This window comes from Salvelinus fontinalis, unplaced genomic scaffold (assembly GCF_029448725.1).
Source record: "Salvelinus fontinalis isolate EN_2023a unplaced genomic scaffold, ASM2944872v1 scaffold_0195, whole genome shotgun sequence".
Lineage (NCBI taxonomy): Eukaryota > Metazoa > Chordata > Actinopteri > Salmoniformes > Salmonidae > Salvelinus > Salvelinus fontinalis.
Genome location: NW_026600404.1, coordinates 132,501 through 160,000, shown reverse-complemented (window position 1 = coordinate 160,000; position 27,500 = coordinate 132,501). Strand labels below are relative to the sequence as shown.

The window sequence follows — 27,500 nt, the reverse complement described above, 5'->3', positions numbered from 1 at the left end:
TGGGCCCATAACCCAGAGGTCGATGGACCGAAACCATCCTCTGCTAACATGTTTTTTTAGCAATGGAGTATGAACAAAAATAAAAAATTCGTAATTTCATGGGCATTTGTCAGTGCCTGCCATTATATATTTTTTTACCTCTTCTATCAGTTCGTATAGGTCATACTGAGAACACAGTGCCCCAGTGGCCTAATGGATAAGATACTGTACTCCTAAGTCAGGGATTGTGGGTCCAATCTTGGGTGGTTGGAAGCAGAGTGGCGCAGTGGATGCGTGCTGGGCCCATAACCCAGAGGTCGATGGATCGAAACCATCCTCTGCTAAACTGTTTTTTTAGCAATGGAGTACGAACCAAAATAAAAAATTCGTAATTTCATGGGCATTTGTCAGTGCCTGCCATTATATATTTTTTTACCTCTTCTATCAGTTCGTATAGGTCACACTGAGAACACAGTGCCCCAGTGGCCTAATGGATAAGATACTGTACTCCTAAGTCAGGGTTTGTGGGTCCAATCTTGGGTGGTTGGAAGCAGAGTGGCGCAGCGGAAGCGTGCTGGGCCCATAACCCAGAGGTCGATGGATCGAAACCATCCTCTGCTAACCTATTTTTTTTAGCAATGGAGTACGAACAAAAATAGAAAAAATCGTAATTTCATGACATTTGTCAGTGCCTGCCATTATATATTTTTTTACCTCTTCTATCAGATCGTATAGGTCATACTGAGAACACAGTGCCCCAGTGGCCTACTGGATAAGGCACTGGCCTCCTAAGCCAGGGATTGTGGGTTCAAGTCCCATCTGGGGTGGTTGGAAGCAGAGTGGCGCAGCGGAAGCGTGCTGGGCCCATAACCCAGAGGTCGATGGATCGAAACCATCCTCTGCTAACATGTTTTTTTAGCAATGGAGTATGAACAAAAATAAAAAATTCGTAATTTCATGGGCATTTGTCAGTGCCTGCCATTATATATTTTTTTACCTCTTCTATCAGTTCGTATAGGTCATACTGAGAACACAGTGCCCCAGTGGCCTAATGGATAAGGCACTTGCCTCCTAAGCCAGGGATTGTGGGTTCAAGTCCCATCAGGGGTGGTTGGAAGCAGAGTGGCGCAGCGGAAGCGTGCTGGGACCATAACCCAGAGGTCGATGGATCGAAACCATCCTCTGCTAACCTGTTTTTTTTAGCAATGGAGTACGAACAAAAATAAAAAATTCGTAATTTCATGGGCATTTGTCAGTGCCTGCCATTTTATATTTTTTTACCTCTTCTATCAGTTCGTATAGGTCATACTGAGAACACAGTGCCCCAGTGGCCTACTGGATAAGGCACTAGCCTCCTAAGCCAGGGATTGTGGGTTCAAGTCCCATCTGGGGTGGTTGGAAGCAGAGTGGGGCAGCGGAAGCGTGCTGGGCCCATAACCCAGAGGTCGATGGACCGAAACCATCCTCTGCTAACATGTTTTTTTAGCAATGGAGTATGAACAAAAATAAAAAATTCGTAATTTCATGGGCATTTGTCAGTGCCTGCCATTATATATTTTTTTACCTCTTCTATCAGTTCGTATAGGTCATAATGAGAACACAGTGCCCCAGTGGCCTAATGGATGAGATACTGTACTCCTAAGTCAGGGATTGTGGGTCCAATCTTGGGTGGTTGGAAGCAGAGTGGCGCAGTGGATGCGTGCTGGGCCCATAACCCAGAGGTCGATGGATCGAAACCATCCTCTGCTAAACTGTTTTTTTAGCAATGGAGTACGAACAAAAATAAAAAATTCGTAATTTCATGGGCATTTGTCAGTGCCTGCCATTATATATTTTTTTACCTCTTCTATCAGTTCGTATAGGTCACACTGAGAACACAGTGCCCCAGTGGCCTAATGGATAAGATACTGTACTCCTAAGTCAGGGTTTGTGGGTCCAATCTTGGTTGGTTGGAAGCAGAGTGGCGCAGCGGAAGCGTGCTGGGCCCATAACCCAGAGGTCGATGGATCGAAACCATCTTCTGCTAACCTGTTTTTTTTAGCAATGGAGTACGAACAAAAATAAAAAAAATCGTAATTTCATGGGCATTTGTCAGTGCCTGCCATTATATATTTTTTTACCTCTTCTATCAGTTCGTATAGGTCATACTGAGAACACAGTGCCCCAGTGGCCTAATGGATAAGATACTGTACTCCTGAGTCAGGGATTGTGGGTCCAATCTTGGGTGGTTGGAAGCAGAGTGGCGCAGTGGATGCGTGCTGGGCCCATAACCCAGAGGTCGATGGATCGAAACCATCCTCTGCTAACCTGTTTTTTTAGCAATGGAGTACGAACAAAAATAAAAAATTCGTAATTTCATGGGCATTTGTCAGTGCCTGCCATTATATATTTTTTTACCTCTTCTATCAGTTCGTATAGGTCACACTGAGAACACAGTGCCCCAGTGGCCTAATGGATAAGATACTGTACTCCTAAGTCAGGGTTTGTGGGTCCAATCTTGGGTGGTTGGAAGCAGAGTGGCGCAGCGGAAGCGTGCTGGGCCCATAACCCAGAGGTCGATGGTTCGAAACCATCCTCTGCTAACCTGTTTTTTTTAGCAATGGAGTACGAACAAAAATAAAAAAAATCGTAATTTCATGACATTTGTCATTGCCTGCCAATATATATTTTTTTACCTCTTCTATCAGATCGTATAGGTCATACTGAGAACACAGTGCCCCAGTGGCCTACTGGATAAGGCACTGGCCTCCTAAGCCAGGGATTGTGGGTACAAGTCCCAACTGGGGTGGTTGGAAGCACAGTGGCGCAGCGGAAGCGTGCTGGGCCCATAACCCAGAGGTCGATGGATCGAAACCATCCTCTGCTAACATGTTTTTTTAGCAATGGAGTATGAACAAAAATAAAAAATTCGTAATTTCATGGGCATTTGTCAGTGCCTGCCATTATATATTTTTTTACCTCTTCTATCAGTTCGTATAGGTCATACTGAGAACACAGTGCCCCAGTGGCCTAATGGATAAGGCACTTGCCTCCTAAGCCAGGGATTGTGGGTTCAAGTCCCATCTGGGGTGGTTGGAAGCAGAGTGGCGCAGCGGAAGCGTGCTGGGCCCATAACCCAGAGGTCGATGGATCGAAACCATCCTCTGCTAACATGTTTTTTTAGCAATGGAGTATGAACAAAAATAAAAAATTCGTAATTTCATGGGCATTTGTCAGTGCCTGCCATTATATATTTTTTTACCTCTTCTATCAGTTCGTATAGGTCATACTGAGAACACAGTGCCCCAGTGGCCTAATGGATAAGGCACTTACCTTCTAAGCCAGGGATTGTGGGTTCAAGTCCCATCAGGGGTGGTTGGAAGCAGAGTGGCGCAGCGGAAGCGTGCTGGGCCCATAACCCAGAGGTCGATGGATCGAAACCATCCTCTGCTAACCTGTTTTTTTTAGCAATGGAGTACGAACAAAAATAAACAATTCGTAATTTCATGGGCATTTGTCAGTGCCTGCCATTATATATTTTTTTACCTCTTCTATCAGTTCGTATAGGTCATACTGAGAACACAGTGCCCCAGTGCCCTACTGGATAAGGCACTAGCCTCCTAAGCCAGGGATTGTGGGTTCAAGTCCCATCTGGGGTGGTTGGAAGCAGAGTGGCGCAACGGAAGCGTGCTGGGCCCATAACCCAGAGGTCGATGGACCGAAACCATCCTCTGCTAACCTGTTTTTTTAGCAATGGAGTACGAACAAAAATAAAAAATTCGTAATTTCATGGGCATTTGTCAGTGCCTGCCATTATATATTTTTTTACCTCTTCTATCAGTTCGTATAGGTCACACTGAGAACACAGTGCCCCAGTGGCCTAATGGATAAGATACTGTACTCCTAAGTCAGGGTTTGTGGGTCCAATCTTGGGTGGTTGGAAGCAGAGTGGCGCAGCGGAAGCGTGCTGGGCCCATAACCCAGAGGTCGATGGATCGAAACCATCCTCTGCTAACCTGTTTTTTTAGCAATGGAGTACGAACAAAAATAAAAAATTCGTAATTTCATGGGCATTTGTCAGTGCCTGCCATTATATATTTTTTTACCTCTTCTATCAGTTCGTATAGGTCACACTGAGAACACAGTGCCCCAGTGGCCTAATGGATAAGATACTGTACTCCTAAGTCAGGGTTTGTGGGTCCAATCTTGGGTGGTTGGAAGCAGAGTGGCGCAGCGGAAGCGTGCTGGGCCCATAACCCAGAGGTCGATGGATCGAAACCATCCTCTGCTAACATGTTTTTTTAGCAATGGAGTATGAACAAAAATAAAAAATTCGTAATTTCATGGGCATTTGTCAGTGCCTGCCATTATATATTTTTTTACCTCTTCTATCAGTTCGTATAGGTCATACTGAGAACACAGTGCCCCAGTGGCCTAATGGATAAGGCACTTACCTTCTAAGCCAGGGATTGTGGGTTCAAGTCCCATCAGGGGTGGTTGGAAGCAGAGTGGCGCAGCGGAAGCGTGCTGGGCCCATAACCCAGAGGTCGATGGATCGAAACCATCCTCTGCTAACCTGTTTTTTTTAGCAATGGAGTACGAACAAAAATAAACAATTCGTAATTTCATGGGCATTTGTCAGTGCCTGCCATTATATATTTTTTTACCTCTTCTATCAGTTCGTATAGGTCATACTGAGAACACAGTGCCCCAGTGCCCTACTGGATAAGGCACTAGCCTCCTAAGCCAGGGATTGTGGGTTCAAGTCCCATCTGGGGTGGTTGGAAGCAGAGTGGCGCAACGGAAGCGTGCTGGGCCCATAACCCAGAGGTCGATGGACCGAAACCATCCTCTGCTAACCTGTTTTTTTAGCAATGGAGTACGAACAAAAATAAAAAATTCGTAATTTCATGGGCATTTGTCAGTGCCTGCCATTATATATTTTTTTACCTCTTCTATCAGTTCGTATAGGTCACACTGAGAACACAGTGCCCCAGTGGCCTAATGGATAAGATACTGTACTCCTAAGTCAGGGTTTGTGGGTCCAATCTTGGGTGGTTGGAAGCAGAGTGGCGCAGCGGAAGCGTGCTGGGCCCATAACCCAGAGGTCGATGGATCGAAACCATCCTCTGCTAACCTGTTTTGTTAGCAATGGAGTACGAACAAAAATAAAAAATTCGTAATTTCATGGGCATTTGTCAGTGCCTGCCATTATATATTTTTTTACCTCTTCTATCAGTTCGTATAGGTCACACTGAGAACACAGTGCCCCAGTGGCCTAATGGATAAGATACTGTACTCCTAAGTCAGGGTTTGTGGGTCCAATCTTGGGTGGTTGGAAGCAGAGTGGCGCAGCGGAAGCGTGCTGGGCCCATAACCCAGAGGTCGATGGATCGAAACCATCCTCTGCTAACCTATTTTTTTTAGCAATGGAGTACGAACAAAAATAAAAAAAATCGTAATTTCATGACATTTGTCAGTGCCTGCCATTATATATTTTTTTACCTCTTCTATCAGATCGTATAGGTCATACTGAGAACACAGTGCCCCAGTGGCCTACTGGATAAGGCACTGGCCTCCTAAGCCAGGGATTGTGGGTTCAAGTCCCATCTGGGGTGGTTGGAAGCAGAGTGGCGCAGCGGAAGCGTGCTGGGCCCATAACCCAGAGGTCGATGGATCGAAACCATCCTCTGCTAACATGTTTTTTTAGCAATGGAGTATGAACAAAAATAAAAAATTCGTAATTTCATGGGCATTTGTCAGTGCCTGCCATTATATATTTTTTTACCTCTTCTATCAGTTCGTATAGGTCATACTGAGAACACAGTGCCCCAGTGGCCTAATGGATAAGGCACTTGCCTCCTAAGCCAGGGATTGTGGGTTCAAGTCCCATCAGGGGTGGTTGGAAGCAGAGTGGCGCAGCGGAAGCGTGCTGGGCCCATAACCCAGAGGTCGATGGATCGAAACCATCCTCTGCTAACCTGTTTTTTTTAGCAATGGAGTACGAACAAAAATAAAAAATTCGTAATTTCATGGGCATTTGTCAGTGCCTGCCATTTTATATTTTTTTACCTCTTCTATCAGTTCGTATAGGTCATACTGAGAACACAGTGCCCCAGTGGCCTACTGGATAAGGCACTAGCCTCCTAAGCCAGGGATTGTGGGTTCAAGTCCCATCTGGGGTGGTTGGAAGCAGAGTGGGGCAGCGGAAGCGTGCTGGGCCCATAACCCAGAGGTCGATGGACCGAAACCATCCTCTGCTAACATGTTTTTTTAGCAATGGAGTATGAACAAAAATAAAAAATTCGTAATTTCATGGGCATTTGTCAGTGCCTGCCATTATATATTTTTTTACCTCTTCTATCAGTTCGTATAGGTCATACTGAGAACACAGTGCCCCAGTGGCCTAATGGATAAGATACTGTACTCCTAAGTCAGGGATTGTGGGTCCAATCTTGGGTGGTTGGAAGCAGAGTGGCGCAGTGGATGCGTGCTGGGCCCATAACCCAGAGGTCGATGGATCGAAACCATCCTCTGCTAAACTGTTTTTTTAGCAATGGAGTACGAACAAAAATAAAAAATTCGTAATTTCATGGGCATTTGTCAGTGCCTGCCATTATATATTTTTTTACCTCTTCTATCAGTTCGTATAGGTCACACTGAGAACACAGTGCCCCAGTGGCCTAATGGATAAGATACTGTACTCCTGAGTCAGGGATTGTGGGTCCAATCTTGGGTGGTTGGAAGCAGAGTGGCGCAGTGGATGCGTGCTGGGCCCATAACCCAGAGGTCGATGGATCGAAACCATCCTCTGCTAACCTGTTTTTTTAGCAATGGAGTACGAACAAAAATAAAAAATTCGTAATTTCATGGGCATTTGTCAGTGCCTGCCATTATATATTTTTTTACCTCTTCTATCAGTTCGTATAGGTCACACTGAGAACACAGTGCCCCAGTGGCCTAATGGATAAGATACTGTACTCCTAAGTCAGGGTTTGTGGGTCCAATCTTGGGTGGTTGGAAGCAGAGTGGCGCAGCGGAAGCGTGCTGGGCCCATAACCCAGAGGTCGATGGTTCGAAACCATCCTCTGCTAACCTGTTTTTTTTAGCAATGGAGTACGAACAAAAATAAAAAAAATCGTAATTTCATGACATTTGTCATTGCCTGCCATTATATATTTTTTTACCTCTTCTATCAGATCGTATAGGTCATACTGAGAACACAGTGCCCCAGTGGCCTACTGGATAAGGCACTGGCCTCCTAAGCCAGGGATTGTGGGTACAAGTCCCAACTGGGGTGGTTGGAAGCAGAGTGGCGCAGCGGAAGCGTGCTGGGCCCATAACCCAGAGGTCGATGGATCGAAACCATCCTCTGCTAACATGTTTTTTTAGCAATGGAGTATGAACAAAAATAAAAAATTCGTAATTTCATGGGCATTTGTCAGTGCCTGCCATTATATATTTTTTTACCTCTTCTATCAGTTCGTATAGGTCATACTGAGAACACAGTGCCCCAGTGGCCTAATGGATAAGGCACTTGCCTTCTAAGCCAGGGATTGTGGGTTCAAGTCCCATCAGGGGTGGTTGGAAGCAGAGTGGCGCAGCGGAAGCGTGCTGGGCCCATAACCCAGAGGTCGATGGATTGAAACCATCCTCTGCTAACCTGTTTTTTTTAGCAATGGAGTACGAACAAAAATAAACAATTCGTAATTTCATGGGCATTTGTCAGTGCCTGCCATTATATATTTTTTTACCTCTTCTATCAGTTCGTATAGGTCATACTGAGAACACAGTGCCCCAGTGCCCTACTGGATAAGGCACTAGCCTCCTAAGCCAGGGATTGTGGGTTCAAGTCCCATCTGGGGTGGTTGGAAGCAGAGTGGCGCAACGGAAGCGTGCTGGGCCCATAACCCAGAGGTCGATGGACCGAAACCATCCTCTGCTAACCTGTTTTTTTAGCAATGGAGTACGAACAAAAATAAAAAATTCGTAATTTCATGGGCATTTGTCAGTGCCTGCCATTATATATTTTTTTACCTCTTCTATCAGTTCGTATAGGTCATACTGAGAACACAGTGCCCCAGTGGCCTAATGGATAAGATACTGTACTCCTAAGTCAGGGATTGTGGGTCCAATCTTGGGTGGTTGGAAGCAGAGTGGCGCAGTGGATGCGTGCTGGGCCCATAACCCAGAGGTCGATGGATCGAAACCATCCTCTGCTAAACTGTTTTTTTAGCAATGGAGTACGAACAAAAATAAAAAATTCGTAATTTCATGGGCATTTGTCAGTGCCTGCCATTATATATTTTTTTACCTCTTCTATCAGTTCGTATAGGTCACACTGAGAACACAGTGCCCCAGTGGCCTAATGGATAAGATACTGTACTCCTGAGTCAGGGATTGTGGGTCCAATCTTGGGTGGTTGGAAGCAGAGTGGCGCAGTGGATGCGTGCTGGGCCCATAACCCAGAGGTCGATGGATCGAAACCATCCTCTGCTAACCTGTTTTTTTAGCAATGGAGTACGAACAAAAATAAAAAATTCGTAATTTCATGGGCATTTGTCAGTGCCTGCCATTATATATTTTTTTACCTCTTCTATCAGTTCGTATAGGTCACACTGAGAACACAGTGCCCCAGTGGCCTAATGGATAAGATACTGTACTCCTAAGTCAGGGTTTGTGGGTCCAATCTTGGGTGGTTGGAAGCAGAGTGGCGCAGCGGAAGCGTGCTGGGCCCATAACCCAGAGGTCGATGGTTCGAAACCATCCTCTGCTAACCTGTTTTTTTTAGCAATGGAGTACGAACAAAAATAAAAAAAATCGTAATTTCATGACATTTGTCATTGCCTGCCATTATATATTTTTTTACCTCTTCTATCAGATCGTATAGGTCATACTGAGAACACAGTGCCCCAGTGGCCTACTGGATAAGGCACTGGCCTCCTAAGCCAGGGATTGTGGGTTCAAGTCCCATCAGGGGTGGTTGGAAGCAGAGTGGCGCAGCGGAAGCGTGCTGGGCCCATAACCCAGAGGTCGATGGATTGAAACCATCCTCTGCTAACCTGTTTTTTTTAGCAATGGAGTACGAACAAAAATAAACAATTCGTAATTTCATGGGCATTTGTCAGTGCCTGCCATTATATATTTTTTTACCTCTTCTATCAGTTCGTATAGGTCATACTGAGAACACAGTGCCCCAGTGCCCTACTGGATAAGGCACTAGCCTCCTAAGCCAGGGATTGTGGGTTCAAGTCCCATCTGGGGTGGTTGGAAGCAGAGTGGCGCAACGGAAGCGTGCTGGGCCCATAACCCAGAGGTCGATGGACCGAAACCATCCTCTGCTAACCTGTTTTTTTAGCAATGGAGTACGAACAAAAATAAAAAATTCGTAATTTCATGGGCATTTGTCAGTGCCTGCCATTATATATTTTTTTACCTCTTCTATCAGTTCGTATAGGTCATACTGAGAACACAGTGCCCCAGTGGCCTAATGGATAAGATACTGTACTCCTAAGTCAGGGATTGTGGGTCCAATCTTGGGTGGTTGGAAGCAGAGTGGCGCAGTGGATGCGTGCTGGGCCCATAACCCAGAGGTCGATGGATCGAAACCATCCTCTGCTAAACTGTTTTTTTAGCAATGGAGTACGAACAAAAATAAAAAATTCGTAATTTCATGGGCATTTGTCAGTGCCTGCCATTATATATTTTTTTACCTCTTCTATCAGTTCGTATAGGTCACACTGAGAACACAGTGCCCCAGTGGCCTAATGGATAAGATACTGTACTCCTGAGTCAGGGATTGTGGGTCCAATCTTGGGTGGTTGGAAGCAGAGTGGCGCAGTGGATGCGTGCTGGGCCCATAACCCAGAGGTCGATGGATCGAAACCATCCTCTGCTAACCTGTTTTTTTAGCAATGGAGTACGAACAAAAATAAAAAATTCGTAATTTCATGGGCATTTGTCAGTGCCTGCCATTATATATTTTTTTACCTCTTCTATCAGTTCGTATAGGTCACACTGAGAACACAGTGCCCCAGTGGCCTAATGGATAAGATACTGTACTCCTAAGTCAGGGTTTGTGGGTCCAATCTTGGGTGGTTGGAAGCAGAGTGGCGCAGCGGAAGCGTGCTGGGCCCATAACCCAGAGGTCGATGGTTCGAAACCATCCTCTGCTAACCTGTTTTTTTTAGCAATGGAGTACGAACAAAAATAAAAAAAATCGTAATTTCATGACATTTGTCATTGCCTGCCATTATATATTTTTTTACCTCTTCTATCAGATCGTATAGGTCATACTGAGAACACAGTGCCCCAGTGGCCTACTGGATAAGGCACTGGCCTCCTAAGCCAGGGATTGTGGGTACAAGTCCCAACTGGGGTGGTTGGAAGCAGAGTGGCGCAGCGGAAGCGTGCTGGGCCCATAACCCAGAGGTCGATGGATCGAAACCATCCTCTGCTAACATGTTTTTTTAGCAATGGAGTATGAACAAAAATAAAAAATTCGTAATTTCATGGGCATTTGTCAGTGCCTGCCATTATATATTTTTTTACCTCTTCTATCAGTTCGTATAGGTCATACTGAGAACACAGTGCCCCAGTGGCCTAATGGATAACGCACTTGCCTCCTAAGCCAGGGATTGTGGGTTCAAGTCCCATCTGGGGTGGTTGGAAGCAGAGTGGCGCAGCGGAAGCGTGCTGGGCCCATAACCCAGAGGTCGATGGATCGAAACCATCCTCTGCTAACATGTTTTTTTAGCAATGGAGTATGAACAAAAATAAAAAATTCGTAATTTCATGGGCATTTGTCAGTGCCTGCCATTATATATTTTTTTACCTCTTCTATCAGTTCGTATAGGTCATACTGAGAACACAGTGCCCCAGTGGCCTAATGGATAAGGCACTTGCCTTCTAAGCCAGGGATTGTGGGTTCAAGTCCCATCAGGGGTGGTTGGAAGCAGAGTGGCGCAGCGGAAGCGTGCTGGGCCCATAACCCAGAGGTCGATGGATTGAAACCATCCTCTGCTAACCTGTTTTTTTTAGCAATGGAGTACGAACAAAAATAAACAATTCGTAATTTCATGGGCATTTGTCAGTGCCTGCCATTATATATTTTTTTACCTCTTCTATCAGTTCGTATAGGTCATACTGAGAACACAGTGCCCCAGTGCCCTACTGGATAAGGCACTAGCCTCCTAAGCCAGGGATTGTGGGTTCAAGTCCCATCTGGGGTGGTTGGAAGCAGAGTGGCGCAACGGAAGCGTGCTGGGCCCATAACCCAGAGGTCGATGGACCGAAACCATCCTCTGCTAACCTGTTTTTTTAGCAATGGAGTACGAACAAAAATAAAAAATTCGTAATTTCATGGGCATTTGTCAGTGCCTGCCATTATATATTTTTTTACCTCTTCTATCAGTTCGTATAGGTCACACTGAGAACACAGTGCCCCAGTGGCCTAATGGATAAGATACTGTACTCCTAAGTCAGGGTTTGTGGGTCCAATCTTGGGTGGTTGGAAGCAGAGTGGCGCAGCGGAAGCGTGCTGGGCCCATAACCCAGAGGTCGATGGATCGAAACCATCCTCTGCTAACCTGTTTTTTTTAGCAATGGAGTACGAACAAAAATAAAAAAAATCGTAATTTCATGGGCATTTGTCAGTGACTGCCATTATATATTTTTTTACCTCTTCTATCAGTTCGTATAGGTCATACTGAGAACACAGTGCCCCAGTGGCCTAATGGATAAGATACTGTACTCCTGAGTCAGGGATTGTGGGTCCAATCTTGGGTGGTTGGAAGCAGAGTGGCGCAGTGGATGCGTGCTGGGCCCATAACCCAGAGGTCGATGGATCGAAACCATCCTCTGCTAACCTGTTTTTTTAGCAATGGAGTACGAACAAAAATAAAAAATTCGTAATTTCATGGGCATTTGTCAGTGCCTGCCATTATATATTTTTTTACCTCTTCTATCAGTTCGTATAGGTCACACTGAGAACACAGTGCACCAGTGGCCTAATGGATAAGATACTGTACTCCTAAGTCAGGGTTTGTGGGTCCAATCTTGGGCTGTTGGAAGCAGAGTGGCGCAGCGGAAGCGTGCTGGGCCCATAACCCAGAGGTCGATGGTTCGAAACCATCCTCTGCTAACCTGTTTTTTTTAGCAATGGAGTACGAACAAAAATAAAAAATTCGTAATTTCATGGGCATTTGTCAGTGCCTGCCATTTTATATTTTTTTACCTCTTCTATCAGTTCGTATAGGTCATAATGAGAACACAGTGCCCCAGTGGCCTACTGGATAAGGCACTAGCCTCCTAAGCCAGGGATTGTGGGTTCAAGTCCCATCTGGGGTGGTTGGAAGCAGAGTGGGGCAGCGGAAGCGTGCTGGGCCCATAACCCAGAGGTCGATGGACCGAAACCATCCTCTGCTAACATGTTTTTTTAGCAATGGAGTATGAACAAAAATAAAAAATTCGTAATTTCATGGGCATTTGTCAGTGCCTGCCATTATATATTTTTTTACCTCTTCTATCAGTTCGTATAGGTCATACTGAGAACACAGTGCCCCAGTGGCCTAATGGATAAGATACTGTACTCCTAAGTCAGGGATTGTGGGTCCAATCTTGGGTGGTTGGAAGCAGAGTGGCGCAGTGGATGCGTGCTGGGCCCATAACCCAGAGGTCGATGGATCGAAACCATCCTCTGCTAAACTGTTTTTTTAGCAATGGAGTACGAACAAAAATAAAAAATTCGTAATTTCATGGGCATTTGTCAGTGCCTGCCATTATATATTTTTTTACCTCTTCTATCAGTTCGTATAGGTCACACTGAGAACACAGTGCCCCAGTGGCCTAATGGATAAGATACTGTACTCCTAAGTCAGGGTTTGTGGGTCCAATCTTGGTTGGTTGGAAGCAGAGTGGCGCAGCGGAAGCGTGCTGGGCCCATAACCCAGAGGTCGATGGATCGAAACCATCTTCTGCTAACCTGTTTTTTTTAGCAATGGAGTACGAACAAAAATAAAAAAAATCGTAATTTCATGGGCATTTGTCAGTGCCTGCCATTATATATTTTTTTACCTCTTCTATCAGTTCGTATAGGTCATACTGAGAACACAGTGCCCCAGTGGCCTAATGGATAAGATACTGTACTCCTGAGTCAGGGATTGTGGGTCCAATCTTGGGTGGTTGGAAGCAGAGTGGCGCAGTGGATGCGTGCTGGGCCCATAACCCAGAGGTCGATGGATCGAAACCATCCTCTGCTAACCTGTTTTTTTAGCAATGGAGTACGAACAAAAATAAAAAATTCGTAATTTCATGGGCATTTGTCAGTGCCTGCCATTATATATTTTTTTACCTCTTCTATCAGTTCGTATAGGTCACACTGAGAACACAGTGCCCCAGTGGCCTAATGGATAAGATACTGTACTCCTAAGTCAGGGTTTGTGGGTCCAATCTTGGGTGGTTGGAAGCAGAGTGGCGCAGCGGAAGCGTGCTGGGCCCATAACCCAGAGGTCGATGGTTCGAAACCATCCTCTGCTAACCTGTTTTTTTTAGCAATGGAGTACGAACAAAAATAAAAAAAATCGTAATTTCATGACATTTGTCATTGCCTGCCAATATATATTTTTTTACCTCTTCTATCAGATCGTATAGGTCATACTGAGAACACAGTGCCCCAGTGGCCTACTGGATAAGGCACTGGCCTCCTAAGCCAGGGATTGTGGGTACAAGTCCCAACTGGGGTGGTTGGAAGCAGAGTGGCGCAGCGGAAGCGTGCTGGGCCCATAACCCAGAGGTCGATGGATCGAAACCATCCTCTGCTAACATGTTTTTTTAGCAATGGAGTATGAACAAAAATAAAAAATTCGTAATTTCATGGGCATTTGTCAGTGCCTGCCATTATATATTTTTTTACCTCTTCTATCAGTTCGTATAGGTCATACTGAGAACACAGTGCCCCAGTGGCCTAATGGATAAGGCACTTGCCTCCTAAGCCAGGGATTGTGGGTTCAAGTCCCATCTGGGGTGGTTGGAAGCAGAGTGGCGCAGCGGAAGCGTGCTGGGCCCATAACCCAGAGGTCGATGGATCGAAACCATCCTCTGCTAACATGTTTTTTTAGCAATGGAGTATGAACAAAAATAAAAAATTCGTAATTTCATGGGCATTTGTCAGTGCCTGCCATTATATATTTTTTTACCTCTTCTATCAGTTCGTATAGGTCATACTGAGAACACAGTGCCCCAGTGGCCTAATGGATAAGGCACTTGCCTTCTAAGCCAGGGATTGTGGGTTCAAGTCCCATCAGGGGTGGTTGGAAGCAGAGTGGCGCAGCGGAAGCGTGCTGGGCCCATAACCCAGAGGTCGATGGATCGAAACCATCCTCTGCTAACCTGTTTTTTTTAGCAATGGAGTACGAACAAAAATAAACAATTCGTAATTTCATGGGCATTTGTCAGTGCCTGCCATTATATATTTTTTTACCTCTTCTATCAGTTCGTATAGGTCATACTGAGAACACAGTGCCCCAGTGCCCTACTGGATAAGGCACTAGCCTCCTAAGCCAGGGATTGTGGGTTCAAGTCCCATCTGGGGTGGTTGGAAGCAGAGTGGCGCAACGGAAGCGTGCTGGGCCCATAACCCAGAGGTCGATGGACCGAAACCATCCTCTGCTAACCTGTTTTTTTAGCAATGGAGTACGAACAAAAATAAAAAATTCGTAATTTCATGGGCATTTGTCAGTGCCTGCCATTATATATTTTTTTACCTCTTCTATCAGTTCGTATAGGTCACACTGAGAACACAGTGCCCCAGTGGCCTAATGGATAAGATACTGTACTCCTAAGTCAGGGTTTGTGGGTCCAATCTTGGGTGGTTGGAAGCAGAGTGGCGCAGCGGAAGCGTGCTGGGCCCATAACCCAGAGGTCGATGGATCGAAACCATCCTCTGCTAACCTGTTTTTTTAGCAATGGAGTACGAACAAAAATAAAAAATTCGTAATTTCATGGGCATTTGTCAGTGCCTGCCATTATATATTTTTTTACCTCTTCTATCAGTTCGTATAGGTCACACTGAGAACACAGTGCCCCAGTGGCCTAATGGATAAGATACTGTACTCCTAAGTCAGGGTTTGTGGGTCCAATCTTGGGTGGTTGGAAGCAGAGTGGCGCAGCGGAAGCGTGCTGGGCCCATAACCCAGAGGTCGATGGATCGAAACCATCCTCTGCTAACCTATTTTTTTTAGCAATGGAGTACGAACAAAAATAAAAAAAATCGTAATTTCATGACATTTGTCAGTGCCTGCCATTATATATTTTTTTACCTCTTCTATCAGATCGTATAGGTCATACTGAGAACACAGTGCCCCAGTGGCCTACTGGATAAGGCACTGGCCTCCTAAGCCAGGGATTGTGGGTTCAAGTCCCATCTGGGGTGGTTGGAAGCAGAGTGGCGCAGCGGAAGCGTGCTGGGCCCATAACCCAGAGGTCGATGGATCGAAACCATCCTCTGCTAACATGTTTTTTTAGCAATGGAGTATGAACAAAAATAAAAAATTCGTAATTTCATGGGCATTTGTCAGTGCCTGCCATTATATATTTTTTTACCTCTTCTATCAGTTCGTATAGGTCATACTGAGAACACAGTGCCCCAGTGGCCTAATGGATAAGGCACTTGCCTCCTAAGCCAGGGATTGTGGGTTCAAGTCCCATCAGGGGTGGTTGGAAGCAGAGTGGCGCAGCGGAAGCGTGCTGGGCCCATAACCCAGAGGTCGATGGATCGAAACCATCCTCTGCTAACCTGTTTTTTTTAGCAATGGAGTACGAACAAAAATAAAAAATTCGTAATTTCATGGGCATTTGTCAGTGCCTGCCATTTTATATTTTTTTACCTCTTCTATCAGTTCGTATAGGTCATACTGAGAACACAGTGCCCCAGTTGGCTACTGGATAAGGCACTAGCCTCCTAAGCCAGGGATTGTGGGTTCAAGTCCCATCTGGGGTGGTTGGAAGCAGAGTGGGGCAGCGGAAGCGTGCTGGGCCCATAACCCAGAGGTCGATGGACCGAAACCATCCTCTGCTAACATGTTTTTTTAGCAATGGAGTATGAACAAAAATAAAAAATTCGTAATTTCATGGGCATTTGTCAGTGCCTGCCATTATATATTTTTTTACCTCTTCTATCAGTTCGTATAGGTCATACTGAGAACACAGTGCCCCAGTGGCCTAATGGATAAGATACTGTACTCCTAAGTCAGGGATTGTGGGTCCAATCTTGGGTGGTTGGAAGCAGAGTGGCGCAGTGGATGCGTGCTGGGCCCATAACCCAGAGGTCGATGGATCGAAACCATCCTCTGCTAAACTGTTTTTTTAGCAATGGAGTACGAACAAAAATAAAAAATTCGTAATTTCATGGGCATTTGTCAGTGCCTGCCATTATATATTTTTTTACCTCTTCTATCAGTTCGTATAGGTCATACTGAGAACACAGTGCCCCAGTGGCCTACTGGATAAGGCACTAGCCTCCTAAGCCAGGGATTGTGGGTTCAAGTCCCATCTGGGGTGGTTGGAAGCAGAGTGGGGCAGCGGAAGCGTGCTGGGCCCATAACCCAGAGGTCGATGGACCGAAACCATCCTCTGCTAACATGTTTTTTTAGCAATGGAGTATGAACAAAAATAAAAAATTCGTAATTTCATGGGCATTTGTCAGTGCCTGCCATTATATATTTTTTTACCTCTTCTATCAGTTCGTATAGGTCATACTGAGAACACAGTGCCCCAGTGGCCTAATGGATAAGATACTGTACTCCTAAGTCAGGGATTGTGGGTCCAATCTTGGGTGGTTGGAAGCAGAGTGGCGCAGTGGATGCGTGCTGGGCCCATAACCCAGAGGTCGATGGATCGAAACCATCCTCTGCTAAACTGTTTTTTTAGCAATGGAGTACGAACAAAAATAAAAAATTCGTAATTTCATGGGCATTTGTCAGTGCCTGCCATTATATATTTTTTTACCTCTTCTATCAGTTCGTATAGGTCACACTGAGAACACAGTGCCCCAGTGGCCTAATGGATAAGATACTGTACTCCTGAGTCAGGGATTGTGGGTCCAATCTTGGGTGGTTGGAAGCAGAGTGGCGCAGTGGATGCGTGCTGGGCCCATAACCCAGAGGTCGATGGATCGAAACCATCCTCTGCTAACCTGTTTTTTTAGCAATGGAGTAGGAACAAAAATAAAAAATTCGTAATTTCATGGGCATTTGTCAGTGCCTGCCATTATATATTTTTTTACCTCTTCTATCAGTTCGTATAGGTCACACTGAGAACACAGTGCCCCAGTGGCCTAATGGATAAGATACTGTACTCCTAAGTCAGGGTTTGTGGGTCCAATCTTGGGTGGTTGGAAGCAGAGTGGCGCAGTGGATGCGTGCTGGGCCCATAACCCAGAGGTCGATGGATCGAAACCATCCTCTGCTAAACTGTTTTTTTAGCAATGGAGTACGAACAAAAATAAAAAATTCGTAATTTCATGGGCATTTGTCAGTGCCTGCCATTATATATTTTTTTACCTCTTCTATCAGTTCGTATAGGTCACACTGAGAACACAGTGCCCCAGTGGCCTAATGGATAAGATACTGTACTCCTGAGTCAGGGATTGTGGGTCCAATCTTGGGTGGTTGGAAGCAGAGTGGCGCAGTGGATGCGTGCTGGGCCCATAACCCAGAGGTCGATGGATCGAAACCATCCTCTGCTAACCTGTTTTTTTAGCAATGGAGTACGAACAAAAATAAAAAATTCGTAATTTCATGGGCATTTGTCAGTGCCTGCCATTATATATTTTTTTACCTCTTCTATCAGTTCGTATAGGTCACACTGAGAACACAGTGCCCCAGTGGCCTAATGGATAAGATACTGTACTCCTAAGTCAGGGTTTGTGGGTCCAATCTTGGGTGGTTGGAAGCAGAGTGGCGCAGCGGAAGCGTGCTGGGCCCATAACCCAGAAGTCGATGGTTCGAAACCATCCTCTGCTAACCTGTTTTTTTTAGCAATGGAGTACGAACAAAAATAAAAAAAATCGTAATTTCATGACATTTGTCATTGCCTGCCATTATATATTTTTTTACCGCTTCTATCAGATCGTATAGGTCATACTGAGAACACAGTGCCCCAGTGGCCTACTGGATAAGGCACTGGCCTCCTAAGCCAGGGATTGTGGGTACAAGTCCCAACTGGGGTGGTTGGAAGCAGAGTGGCGCAGCGGAAGCGTGCTGGGCCCATAACCCAGAGGTCGATGGATCGAAACCATCCTCTGCTAACATGTTTTTTTAGCAATGGAGTATGAACAAAAATAAAAAATTCGTAATTTCATGGGCATTTGTCAGTGCCTGCCATTATATATTTTTTTACCTCTTCTATCAGTTCGTATAGGTCATACTGAGAACACAGTGCCCCAGTGGCCTAATGGATAACGCACTTGCCTCCTAAGCCAGGGATTGTGGGTTCAAGTCCCATCTGGGGTGGTTGGAAGCAGAGTGGCGCAGCGGAAGCGTGCTGGGCCCATAACCCAGAGGTCGATGGATCGAAACCATCCTCTGCTAACATGTTTTTTTAGCAATGGAGTATGAACAAAAATAAAAAATTCGTAATTTCATGGGCATTTGTCAGTGCCTGCCATTATATATTTTTTTACCTCTTCTATCAGTTCGTATAGGTCATACTGAGAACACAGTGCCCCAGTGGCCTAATGGATAAGGCACTTGCCTTCTAAGCCAGGGATTGTGGGTTCAAGTCCCATCAGGGGTGGTTGGAAGCAGAGTGGCGCAGCGGAAGCGTGCTGGGCCCATAACCCAGAGGTCGATGGATTGAAACCATCCTCTGCTAACCTGTTTTTTTTAGCAATGGAGTACGAACAAAAATAAACAATTCGTAATTTCATGGGCATTTGTCAGTGCCTGCCATTATATATTTTTTTACCTCTTCTATCAGTTCGTATAGGTCATACTGAGAACACAGTGCCCCAGTGCCCTACTGGATAAGGCACTAGCCTCCTAAGCCAGGGATTGTGGGTTCAAGTCCCATCTGGGGTGGTTGGAAGCAGAGTGGCGCAACGGAAGCGTGCTGGGCCCATAACCCAGAGGTCGATGGACCGAAACCATCCTCTGCTAACCTGTTTTTTTAGCAATGGAGTACGAACAAAAATAAAAAATTCGTAATTTCATGGGCATTTGTCAGTGCCTGCCATTATATATTTTTTTACCTCTTCTATCAGTTCGTATAGGTCACACTGAGAACACAGTGCCCCAGTGGCCTAATGGATAAGATACTGTACTCCTAAGTCAGGGTTTGTGGGTCCAATCTTGGGTGGTTGGAAGCAGAGTGGCGCAGCGGAAGCGTGCTGGGCCCATAACCCAGAGGTCGATGGATCGAAACCATCCTCTGCTAACCTGTTTTTTTTAGCAATGGAGTACGAACAAAAATAAAAAAAATCGTAATTTCATGGGCATTTGTCAGTGACTGCCATTATATATTTTTTTACCTCTTCTATCAGTTCGTATAGGTCATACTGAGAACACAGTGCCCCAGTGGCCTAATGGATAAGATACTGTACTCCTGAGTCAGGGATTGTGGGTCCAATCTTGGGTGGTTGGAAGCAGAGTGGCGCAGTGGATGCGTGCTGGGCCCATAACCCAGAGGTCGATGGATCGAAACCATCCTCTGCTAACCTGTTTTTTTAGCAATGGAGTACGAACAAAAATAAAAAATTCGTAATTTCATGGGCATTTGTCAGTGCCTGCCATTATATATTTTTTTACCTCTTCTATCAGTTCGTATAGGTCACACTGAGAACACAGTGCACCAGTGGCCTAATGGATAAGATACTGTACTCCTAAGTCAGGGTTTGTGGGTCCAATCTTGGGCTGTTGGAAGCAGAGTGGCGCAGCGGAAGCGTGCTGGGCCCATAACCCAGAGGTCGATGGTTCGAAACCATCCTCTGCTAACCTGTTTTTTTTAGCAATGGAGTACGAACAAAAATAAAAAATTCGTAATTTCATGGGCATTTGTCAGTGCCTGCCATTTTATATTTTTTTACCTCTTCTATCAGTTCGTATAGGTCATAATGAGAACACAGTGCCCCAGTGGCCTACTGGATAAGGCACTAGCCTCCTAAGCCAGGGATTGTGGGTTCAAGTCCCATCTGGGGTGGTTGGAAGCAGAGTGGGGCAGCGGAAGCGTGCTGGGCCCATAACCCAGAGGTCGATGGACCGAAACCATCCTCTGCTAACATGTTTTTTTAGCAATGGAGTATGAACAAAAATAAAAAATTCGTAATTTCATGGGCATTTGTCAGTGCCTGCCATTATATATTTTTTTACCTCTTCTATCAGTTCGTATAGGTCATACTGAGAACACAGTGCCCCAGTGGCCTAATGGATAAGATACTGTACTCCTAAGTCAGGGATTGTGGGTCCAATCTTGGGTGGTTGGAAGCAGAGTGGCGCAGTGGATGCGTGCTGGGCCCATAACCCAGAGGTCGATGGATCGAAACCATCCTCTGCTAAACTGTTTTTTTAGCAATGGAGTACGAACAAAAATAAAAAATTCGTAATTTCATGGGCATTTGTCAGTGCCTGCCATTATATATTTTTTTACCTCTTCTATCAGTTCGTATAGGTCACACTGAGAACACAGTGCCCCAGTGGCCTAATGGATAAGATACTGTACTCCTAAGTCAGGGTTTGTGGGTCCAATCTTGGTTGGTTGGAAGCAGAGTGGCGCAGCGGAAGCGTGCTGGGCCCATAACCCAGAGGTCGATGGATCGAAACCATCTTCTGCTAACCTGTTTTTTTTAGCAATGGAGTACGAACAAAAATAAAAAAAATCGTAATTTCATGGGCATTTGTCAGTGCCTGCCATTATATATTTTTTTACCTCTTCTATCAGTTCGTATAGGTCATACTGAGAACACAGTGCCCCAGTGGCCTAATGGATAAGATACTGTACTCCTGAGTCAGGGATTGTGGGTCCAATCTTGGGTGGTTGGAAGCAGAGTGGCGCAGTGGATGCGTGCTGGGCCCATAACCCAGAGGTCGATGGATCGAAACCATCCTCTGCTAACCTGTTTTTTTAGCAATGGAGTACGAACAAAAATAAAAAATTCGTAATTTCATGGGCATTTGTCAGTGCCTGCCATTATATATTTTTTTACCTCTTCTATCAGTTCGTATAGGTCACACTGAGAACACAGTGCCCCAGTGGCCTAATGGATAAGATACTGTACTCCTAAGTCAGGGTTTGTGGGTCCAATCTTGGGTGGTTGGAAGCAGAGTGGCGCAGCGGAAGCGTGCTGGGCCCATAACCCAGAGGTCGATGGTTCGAAACCATCCTCTGCTAACCTGTTTTTTTTAGCAATGGAGTACGAACAAAAATAAAAAAAATCGTAATTTCATGACATTTGTCATTGCCTGCCAATATATATTTTTTTACCTCTTCTATCAGATCGTATAGGTCATACTGAGAACACAGTGCCCCAGTGGCCTACTGGATAAGGCACTGGCCTCCTAAGCCAGGGATTGTGGGTACAAGTCCCAACTGGGGTGGTTGGAAGCAGAGTGGCGCAGCGGAAGCGTGCTGGGCCCATAACCCAGAGGTCGATGGATCGAAACCATCCTCTGCTAACATGTTTTTTTAGCAATGGAGTATGAACAAAAATAAAAAATTCGTAATTTCATGGGCATTTGTCAGTGCCTGCCATTATATATTTTTTTACCTCTTCTATCAGTTCGTATAGGTCATACTGAGAACACAGTGCCCCAGTGGCCTAATGGATAAGGCACTTGCCTCCTAAGCCAGGGATTGTGGGTTCAAGTCCCATCTGGGGTGGTTGGAAGCAGAGTGGCGCAGCGGAAGCGTGCTGGGCCCATAACCCAGAGGTCGATGGATCGAAACCATCCTCTGCTAACATGTTTTTTTAGCAATGGAGTATGAACAAAAATAAAAAATTCGTAATTTCATGGGCATTTGTCAGTGCCTGCCATTATATATTTTTTTACCTCTTCTATCAGTTCGTATAGGTCATACTGAGAACACAGTGCCCCAGTGGCCTAATGGATAAGGCACTTGCCTTCTAAGCCAGGGATTGTGGGTTCAAGTCCCATCAGGGGTGGTTGGAAGCAGAGTGGCGCAGCGGAAGCGTGCTGGGCCCATAACCCAGAGGTCGATGGATCGAAACCATCCTCTGCTAACCTGTTTTTTTTAGCAATGGAGTACGAACAAAAATAAACAATTCGTAATTTCATGGGCATTTGTCAGTGCCTGCCATTATATATTTTTTTACCTCTTCTATCAGTTCGTATAGGTCATACTGAGAACACAGTGCCCCAGTGCCCTACTGGATAAGGCACTAGCCTCCTAAGCCAGGGATTGTGGGTTCAAGTCCCATCTGGGGTGGTTGGAAGCAGAGTGGCGCAACGGAAGCGTGCTGGGCCCATAACCCAGAGGTCGATGGACCAAAACCATCCTCTGCTAACCTTTTTTTTTAGCAATGGAGTACGAACAAAAATAAAAAATTCGTAATTTCATGGGCATTTGTCAGTGCCTGCCATTATATATTTTTTTACCTCTTCTATCAGTTCGTATAGGTCACACTGAGAACACAGTGCCCCAGTGGCCTAATGGATAAGATACTGCACTCCTAAGTCAGGGTTTGTGGGTCCAATCTTGGGTGGTTGGAAGCAGAGTGGCGCAGCGGAAGCGTGCTGGGCCCATAACCCAGAGGTCGATGGATCGAAACCATCCTCTGCTAACCTGTTTTTTTAGCAATGGAGTACGAACAAAAATAAAAAATTCGTAATTTCATGGGCATTTGTCAGTGCCTGCCATTATATATTTTTTTACCTCTTCTATCAGTTCGTATAGGTCACACTGAGAACACAGTGCCCCAGTGGCCTAATGGATAAGATACTGTACTCCTAAGTCAGGGTTTGTGGGTCCAATCTTGGGTGGTTGGAAGCAGAGTGGCGCAGCGGAAGCGTGCTGGGCCCATAACCCAGAGGTCGATGGATCGAAACCATCCTCTGCTAACCTATTTTTTTTAGCAATGGAGTACGAACAAAAATAAAAAAAATCGTAATTTCATGACATTTGTCAGTGCCTGCCATTATATATTTTTTTACCTCTTCTATCAGATCGTATAGGTCATACTGAGAACACAGTGCCCCAGTGGCCTACTGGATAAGGCACTGGCCTCCTAAGCCAGGGATTGTGGGTTCAAGTCCCATCTGGGGTGGTTGGAAGCAGAGTGGCGCAGCGGAAGCGTGCTGGGCCCATAACCCAGAGGTCGATGGATCGAAACCATCCTCTGCTAACATGTTTTTTTAGCAATGGAGTATGAACAAAAATAAAAAATTCGTAATTTCATGGGCATTTGTCAGTGCCTGCCATTATATATTTTTTTACCTCTTCTATCAGTTCGTATAGGTCATACTGAGAACACAGTGCCCCAGTGGCCTAATGGATAAGGCACTTGCCTCCTAAGCCAGGGATTGTGGGTTCAAGTCCCATCAGGGGTGGTTGGAAGCAGAGTGGCGCAGCGGAAGCGTGCTGGGCCCATAACCCAGAGGTCGATGGATCGAAACCATCCTCTGCTAACCTGTTTTTTTTAGCAATGGAGTACGAACAAAAATAAAAAATTCGTAATTTCATGGGCATTTGTCAGTGCCTGCCATTTTATATTTTTTTACCTCTTCTATCAGTTCGTATAGGTCATACTGAGAACACAGTGCCCCAGTGGCCTACTGGATAAGGCACTAGCCTCCTAAGCCAGGGATTGTGGGTTCAAGTCCCATCTGGGGTGGTTGGAAGCAGAGTGGGGCAGCGGAAGCTTGCTGGGCCCATAACCCAGAGGTCGATGGACCGAAACCATCCTCTGCTAACATGTTTTTTTAGCAATGGAGTATGAACAAAAATAAAAAATTCGTAATTTCATGGGCATTTGTCAGTGCCTGCCATTATATATTTTTTTACCTCTTCTATCAGTTCGTATAGGTCATACTGAGAACACAGTGCCCCAGTGGCCTAATGGATAAGATACTGTACTCCTAAGTCAGGGATTGTGGGTCCAATCTTGGGTGGTTGGAAGCAGAGTGGCGCAGTGGATGCGTGCTGGGCCCATAACCCAGAGGTCGATGGATCGAAACCATCCTCTGCTAAACTGTTTTTTTAGCAATGGAGTACGAACAAAAATAAAAAATTCGTAATTTCATGGGCATTTGTCAGTGCCTGCCATTATATATTTTTTTACCTCTTCTATCAGTTCGTATAGGTCATACTGAGAACACAGTGCCCCAGTGGCCTACTGGATAAGGCACTAGCCTCCTAAGCCAGGGATTGTGGGTTCAAGTCCCATCTGGGGTGGTTGGAAGCAGAGTGGGGCAGCGGAAGCGTGCTGGGCCCATAACCCAGAGGTCGATGGACCGAAACCATCCTCTGCTAACATGTTTTTTTAGCAATGGAGTATGAACAAAAATAAAAAATTCGTAATTTCATGGGCATTTGTCAGTGCCTGCCATTATATATTTTTTTACCTCTTCTATCAGTTCGTATAGGTCATACTGAGAACACAGTGCCCCAGTGGCCTAATGGATAAGATACTGTACTCCTAAGTCAGGGATTGTGGGTCCAATCTTGGGTGGTTGGAAGCAGAGTGGCGCAGTGGATGCGTGCTGGGCCCATAACCCAGAGGTCGATGGATCGAAACCATCCTCTGCTAAACTGTTTTTTTAGCAATGGAGTACGAACAAAAATAAAAAATTCGTAATTTCATGGGCATTTGTCAGTGCCTGCCATTATATATTTTTTTACCTCTTCTATCAGTTCGTATAGGTCACACTGAGAACACAGTGCCCCAGTGGCCTAATGGATAAGATACTGTACTCCTGAGTCAGGGATTGTGGGTCCAATCTTGGGTGGTTGGAAGCAGAGTGGCGCAGTGGATGCGTGCTGGGCCCATAACCCAGAGGTCGATGGATCGAAACCATCCTCTGCTAACCTGTTTTTTTAGCAATGGAGTACGAACAAAAATAAAAAATTCGTAATTTCATGGGCATTTGTCAGTGCCTGCCATTTTATATTTTTTTACCTCTTCTATCAGTTCGTATAGGTCACACTGAGAACACAGTGCCCCAGTGGCCTAATGGATAAGATACTGTACTCCTAAGTCAGGGTTTGTGGGTCCAATCTTGGGTGGTTGGAAGCAGAGTGGCGCAGCGGAAGCGTGCTGGGCCCATAACCCAGAGGTCGATGGTTCGAAACCATCCTCTGCTAACCTGTTTTTTTTAGCAATGGAGTACGAACAAAAATAAAAAAAATCGTAATTTCATGACATTTGTCATTGCCTGCCATTATATATTTTTTTACCGCTTCTATCAGATCGTATAGGTCATACTGAGAACACAGTGCCCCAGTGGCCTACTGGATAAGGCACTGGCCTCCTAAGCCAGGGATTGTGGGTACAAGTCCCAACTGGGGTGGTTGGAAGCAGAGTGGCGCAGCGGAAGCGTGCTAGGCCCATAACCCAGAGGTCGATGGATCGACACCATCCTCTGCTAACATGTTTTTTTAGCAATGGAGTATGAACAAAAATAAAAAATTCGTAATTTCATGGGCATTTGTCAGTGCCTGCCATTATATATTTTTTTACCTCTTCTATCAGTTCGTATAGGTCATACTGAGAACACAGTGCCCCAGTGGCCTAATGGATAACGCACTTGCCTCCTAAGCCAGGGATTGTGGGTTCAAGTCCCATCTGGGGTGGTTGGAAGCAGAGTGGCGCAGCGGAAGCGTGCTGGGCCCATAACCCAGAGGTCGATGGATCGAAACCATCCTCTGCTAACATGTTTTTTTAGCAATGGAGTATGAACAAAAATAAAAAATTCGTAATTTCATGGGCATTTGTCAGTGCCTGCCATTATATATTTTTTTACCTCTTCTATCAGTTCGTATAGGTCATACTGAGAACACAGTGCCCCAGTGGCCTAATGGATAAGGCACTTGCCTTCTAAGCCAGGGATTGTGGGTTCAAGTCCCATCAGGGGTGGTTGGAAGCAGAGTGGCGCAGCGGAAGCGTGCTGGGCCCATAACCCAGAGGTCGATGGATTGAAACCATCCTCTGCTAACCTGTTTTTTTTAGCAATGGAGTACGAACAAAAATAAACAATTCGTAATTTCATGGGCATTTGTCAGTGCCTGCCATTATATATTTTTTTACCTCTTCTATCAGTTCGTATAGGTCATACTGAGAACACAGTGCCCCAGTGCCCTACTGGATAAGGCACTAGCCTCCTAAGCCAGGGATTGTGGGTTCAAGTCCCATCTGGGGTGGTTGGAAGCAGAGTGGCGCAACGGAAGCGTGCTGGGCCCATAACCCAGAGGTCGATGGACCGAAACCATCCTCTGCTAACCTGTTTTTTTAGCAATGGAGTACGAACAAAAATAAAAAATTCGTAATTTCATGGGCATTTGTCAGTGCCTGCCATTATATATTTTTTTACCTCTTCTATCAGTTTGTATAGGTCACACTGAGAACACAGTGCCCAAGTGGCCTAATGGATAAGATACTGTACTCCTAAGTCAGGGTTTGTGGGTCCAATCTTGGGTGGTTGGAAGCAGAGTGGCGCAGCGGAAGCGTGCTGGGCCCATAACCCAGAGGTCGATGGATCGAAACCATCCTCTGCTAACCTGTTTTTTTTAGCAATGGAGTACGAACAAAAATAAAAAAAATCGTAATTTCATGGGCATTTGTCAGTGACTGCCATTATATATTTTTTTACCTCTTCTATCAGTTCGTATAGGTCATACTGAGAACACAGTGCCCCAGTGGCCTAATGGATAAGATACTGTACTCCTGAGTCAGGGATTGTGGGTCCAATCTTGGGTGGTTGGAAGCAGAGTGGCGCAGTGGATGCGTGCTGGGCCCATAACCCAGAGGTCGATGGATCGAAACCATCCTCTGCTAACCTGTTTTTTTAGCAATGGAGTACGAACAAAAATAAAAAATTCGTAATTTCATGGGCATTTGTCAGTGCCTGCCATTATATATTTTTTTACCTCTTCTATCAGTTCGTATAGGTCACACTGAGAACACAGTGCCCCAGTGGCCTAATGGATAAGATACTGTACTCCTAAGTCAGGGTTTGTGGGTCCAATCTTGGGCTGTTGGAAGCAGAGTGGCGCAGCGGAAGCGTGCTGGGCCCATAACCCAGAGGTCGATGGTTCGAAACCATCCTCTGCTAACCTGTTTTTTTTAGCAATGGAGTACGAACAAAAATAAAAAAAAACGTAATTTCATGACATTTGTCAGTGCCTGCCATTATATATTTTTTTACCTCTTCTATCAGATCGTATAGGTCATACTGAGAACACAGTGCCCCAGTGGCCTACTGGATAAGGCACTGGCCTCCTAAGCCAGGGATTGTGGGTTCAAGTCCCAACTGGGGTGGTTGGAAGCAGAGTGGCGCAGCGGAAGCGTGCTGGGCCCATAACCCAGAGGTCGATGG

General features: G+C 45.5%; 14 non-coding genes across 14 annotated transcripts; all 14 read left to right on the top strand.

Annotated features, from left to right (window-relative positions):
- Positions 1-733: 733 nt before the first annotated feature.
- On the top strand, positions 734-806 carry trnar-ccu (transfer RNA arginine (anticodon CCU)). Its single transcript has one exon. It is a non-coding gene; the product is annotated as a tRNA-Arg (tRNA).
- Positions 807-2,489: 1,683 nt separating this feature from the next.
- Positions 2,490-2,561, top strand: trnam-cau (transfer RNA methionine (anticodon CAU)). The gene has a single exon. It is a non-coding gene; the product is annotated as a tRNA-Met (tRNA).
- A 2,942-nt stretch (positions 2,562-5,503) lies between these two features.
- trnar-ccu (transfer RNA arginine (anticodon CCU)) lies at positions 5,504-5,576 on the top strand. Its single transcript has one exon. It is a non-coding gene; the product is annotated as a tRNA-Arg (tRNA).
- Positions 5,577-6,980: 1,404 nt separating this feature from the next.
- trnam-cau (transfer RNA methionine (anticodon CAU)) lies at positions 6,981-7,052 on the top strand. The gene has a single exon. It is a non-coding gene; the product is annotated as a tRNA-Met (tRNA).
- Positions 7,053-8,662: 1,610 nt separating this feature from the next.
- Positions 8,663-8,734, top strand: trnam-cau (transfer RNA methionine (anticodon CAU)). Its single transcript has one exon. It is a non-coding gene; the product is annotated as a tRNA-Met (tRNA).
- Positions 8,735-10,061: 1,327 nt separating this feature from the next.
- On the top strand, positions 10,062-10,133 carry trnam-cau (transfer RNA methionine (anticodon CAU)). The gene has a single exon. It is a non-coding gene; the product is annotated as a tRNA-Met (tRNA).
- Positions 10,134-12,028: 1,895 nt separating this feature from the next.
- Positions 12,029-12,100, top strand: trnam-cau (transfer RNA methionine (anticodon CAU)). The gene has a single exon. It is a non-coding gene; the product is annotated as a tRNA-Met (tRNA).
- A 1,322-nt stretch (positions 12,101-13,422) lies between these two features.
- trnam-cau (transfer RNA methionine (anticodon CAU)) lies at positions 13,423-13,494 on the top strand. Its single transcript has one exon. It is a non-coding gene; the product is annotated as a tRNA-Met (tRNA).
- A 1,821-nt stretch (positions 13,495-15,315) lies between these two features.
- trnar-ccu (transfer RNA arginine (anticodon CCU)) lies at positions 15,316-15,388 on the top strand. Its single transcript has one exon. It is a non-coding gene; the product is annotated as a tRNA-Arg (tRNA).
- A 4,485-nt stretch (positions 15,389-19,873) lies between these two features.
- Positions 19,874-19,945, top strand: trnam-cau (transfer RNA methionine (anticodon CAU)). The gene has a single exon. It is a non-coding gene; the product is annotated as a tRNA-Met (tRNA).
- Positions 19,946-21,267: 1,322 nt separating this feature from the next.
- trnam-cau (transfer RNA methionine (anticodon CAU)) lies at positions 21,268-21,339 on the top strand. The gene has a single exon. It is a non-coding gene; the product is annotated as a tRNA-Met (tRNA).
- Positions 21,340-23,160: 1,821 nt separating this feature from the next.
- On the top strand, positions 23,161-23,233 carry trnar-ccu (transfer RNA arginine (anticodon CCU)). The gene has a single exon. It is a non-coding gene; the product is annotated as a tRNA-Arg (tRNA).
- A 1,964-nt stretch (positions 23,234-25,197) lies between these two features.
- Positions 25,198-25,269, top strand: trnam-cau (transfer RNA methionine (anticodon CAU)). Its single transcript has one exon. It is a non-coding gene; the product is annotated as a tRNA-Met (tRNA).
- A 1,895-nt stretch (positions 25,270-27,164) lies between these two features.
- trnam-cau (transfer RNA methionine (anticodon CAU)) lies at positions 27,165-27,236 on the top strand. The gene has a single exon. It is a non-coding gene; the product is annotated as a tRNA-Met (tRNA).
- Positions 27,237-27,500: the final 264 nt, after the last annotated feature.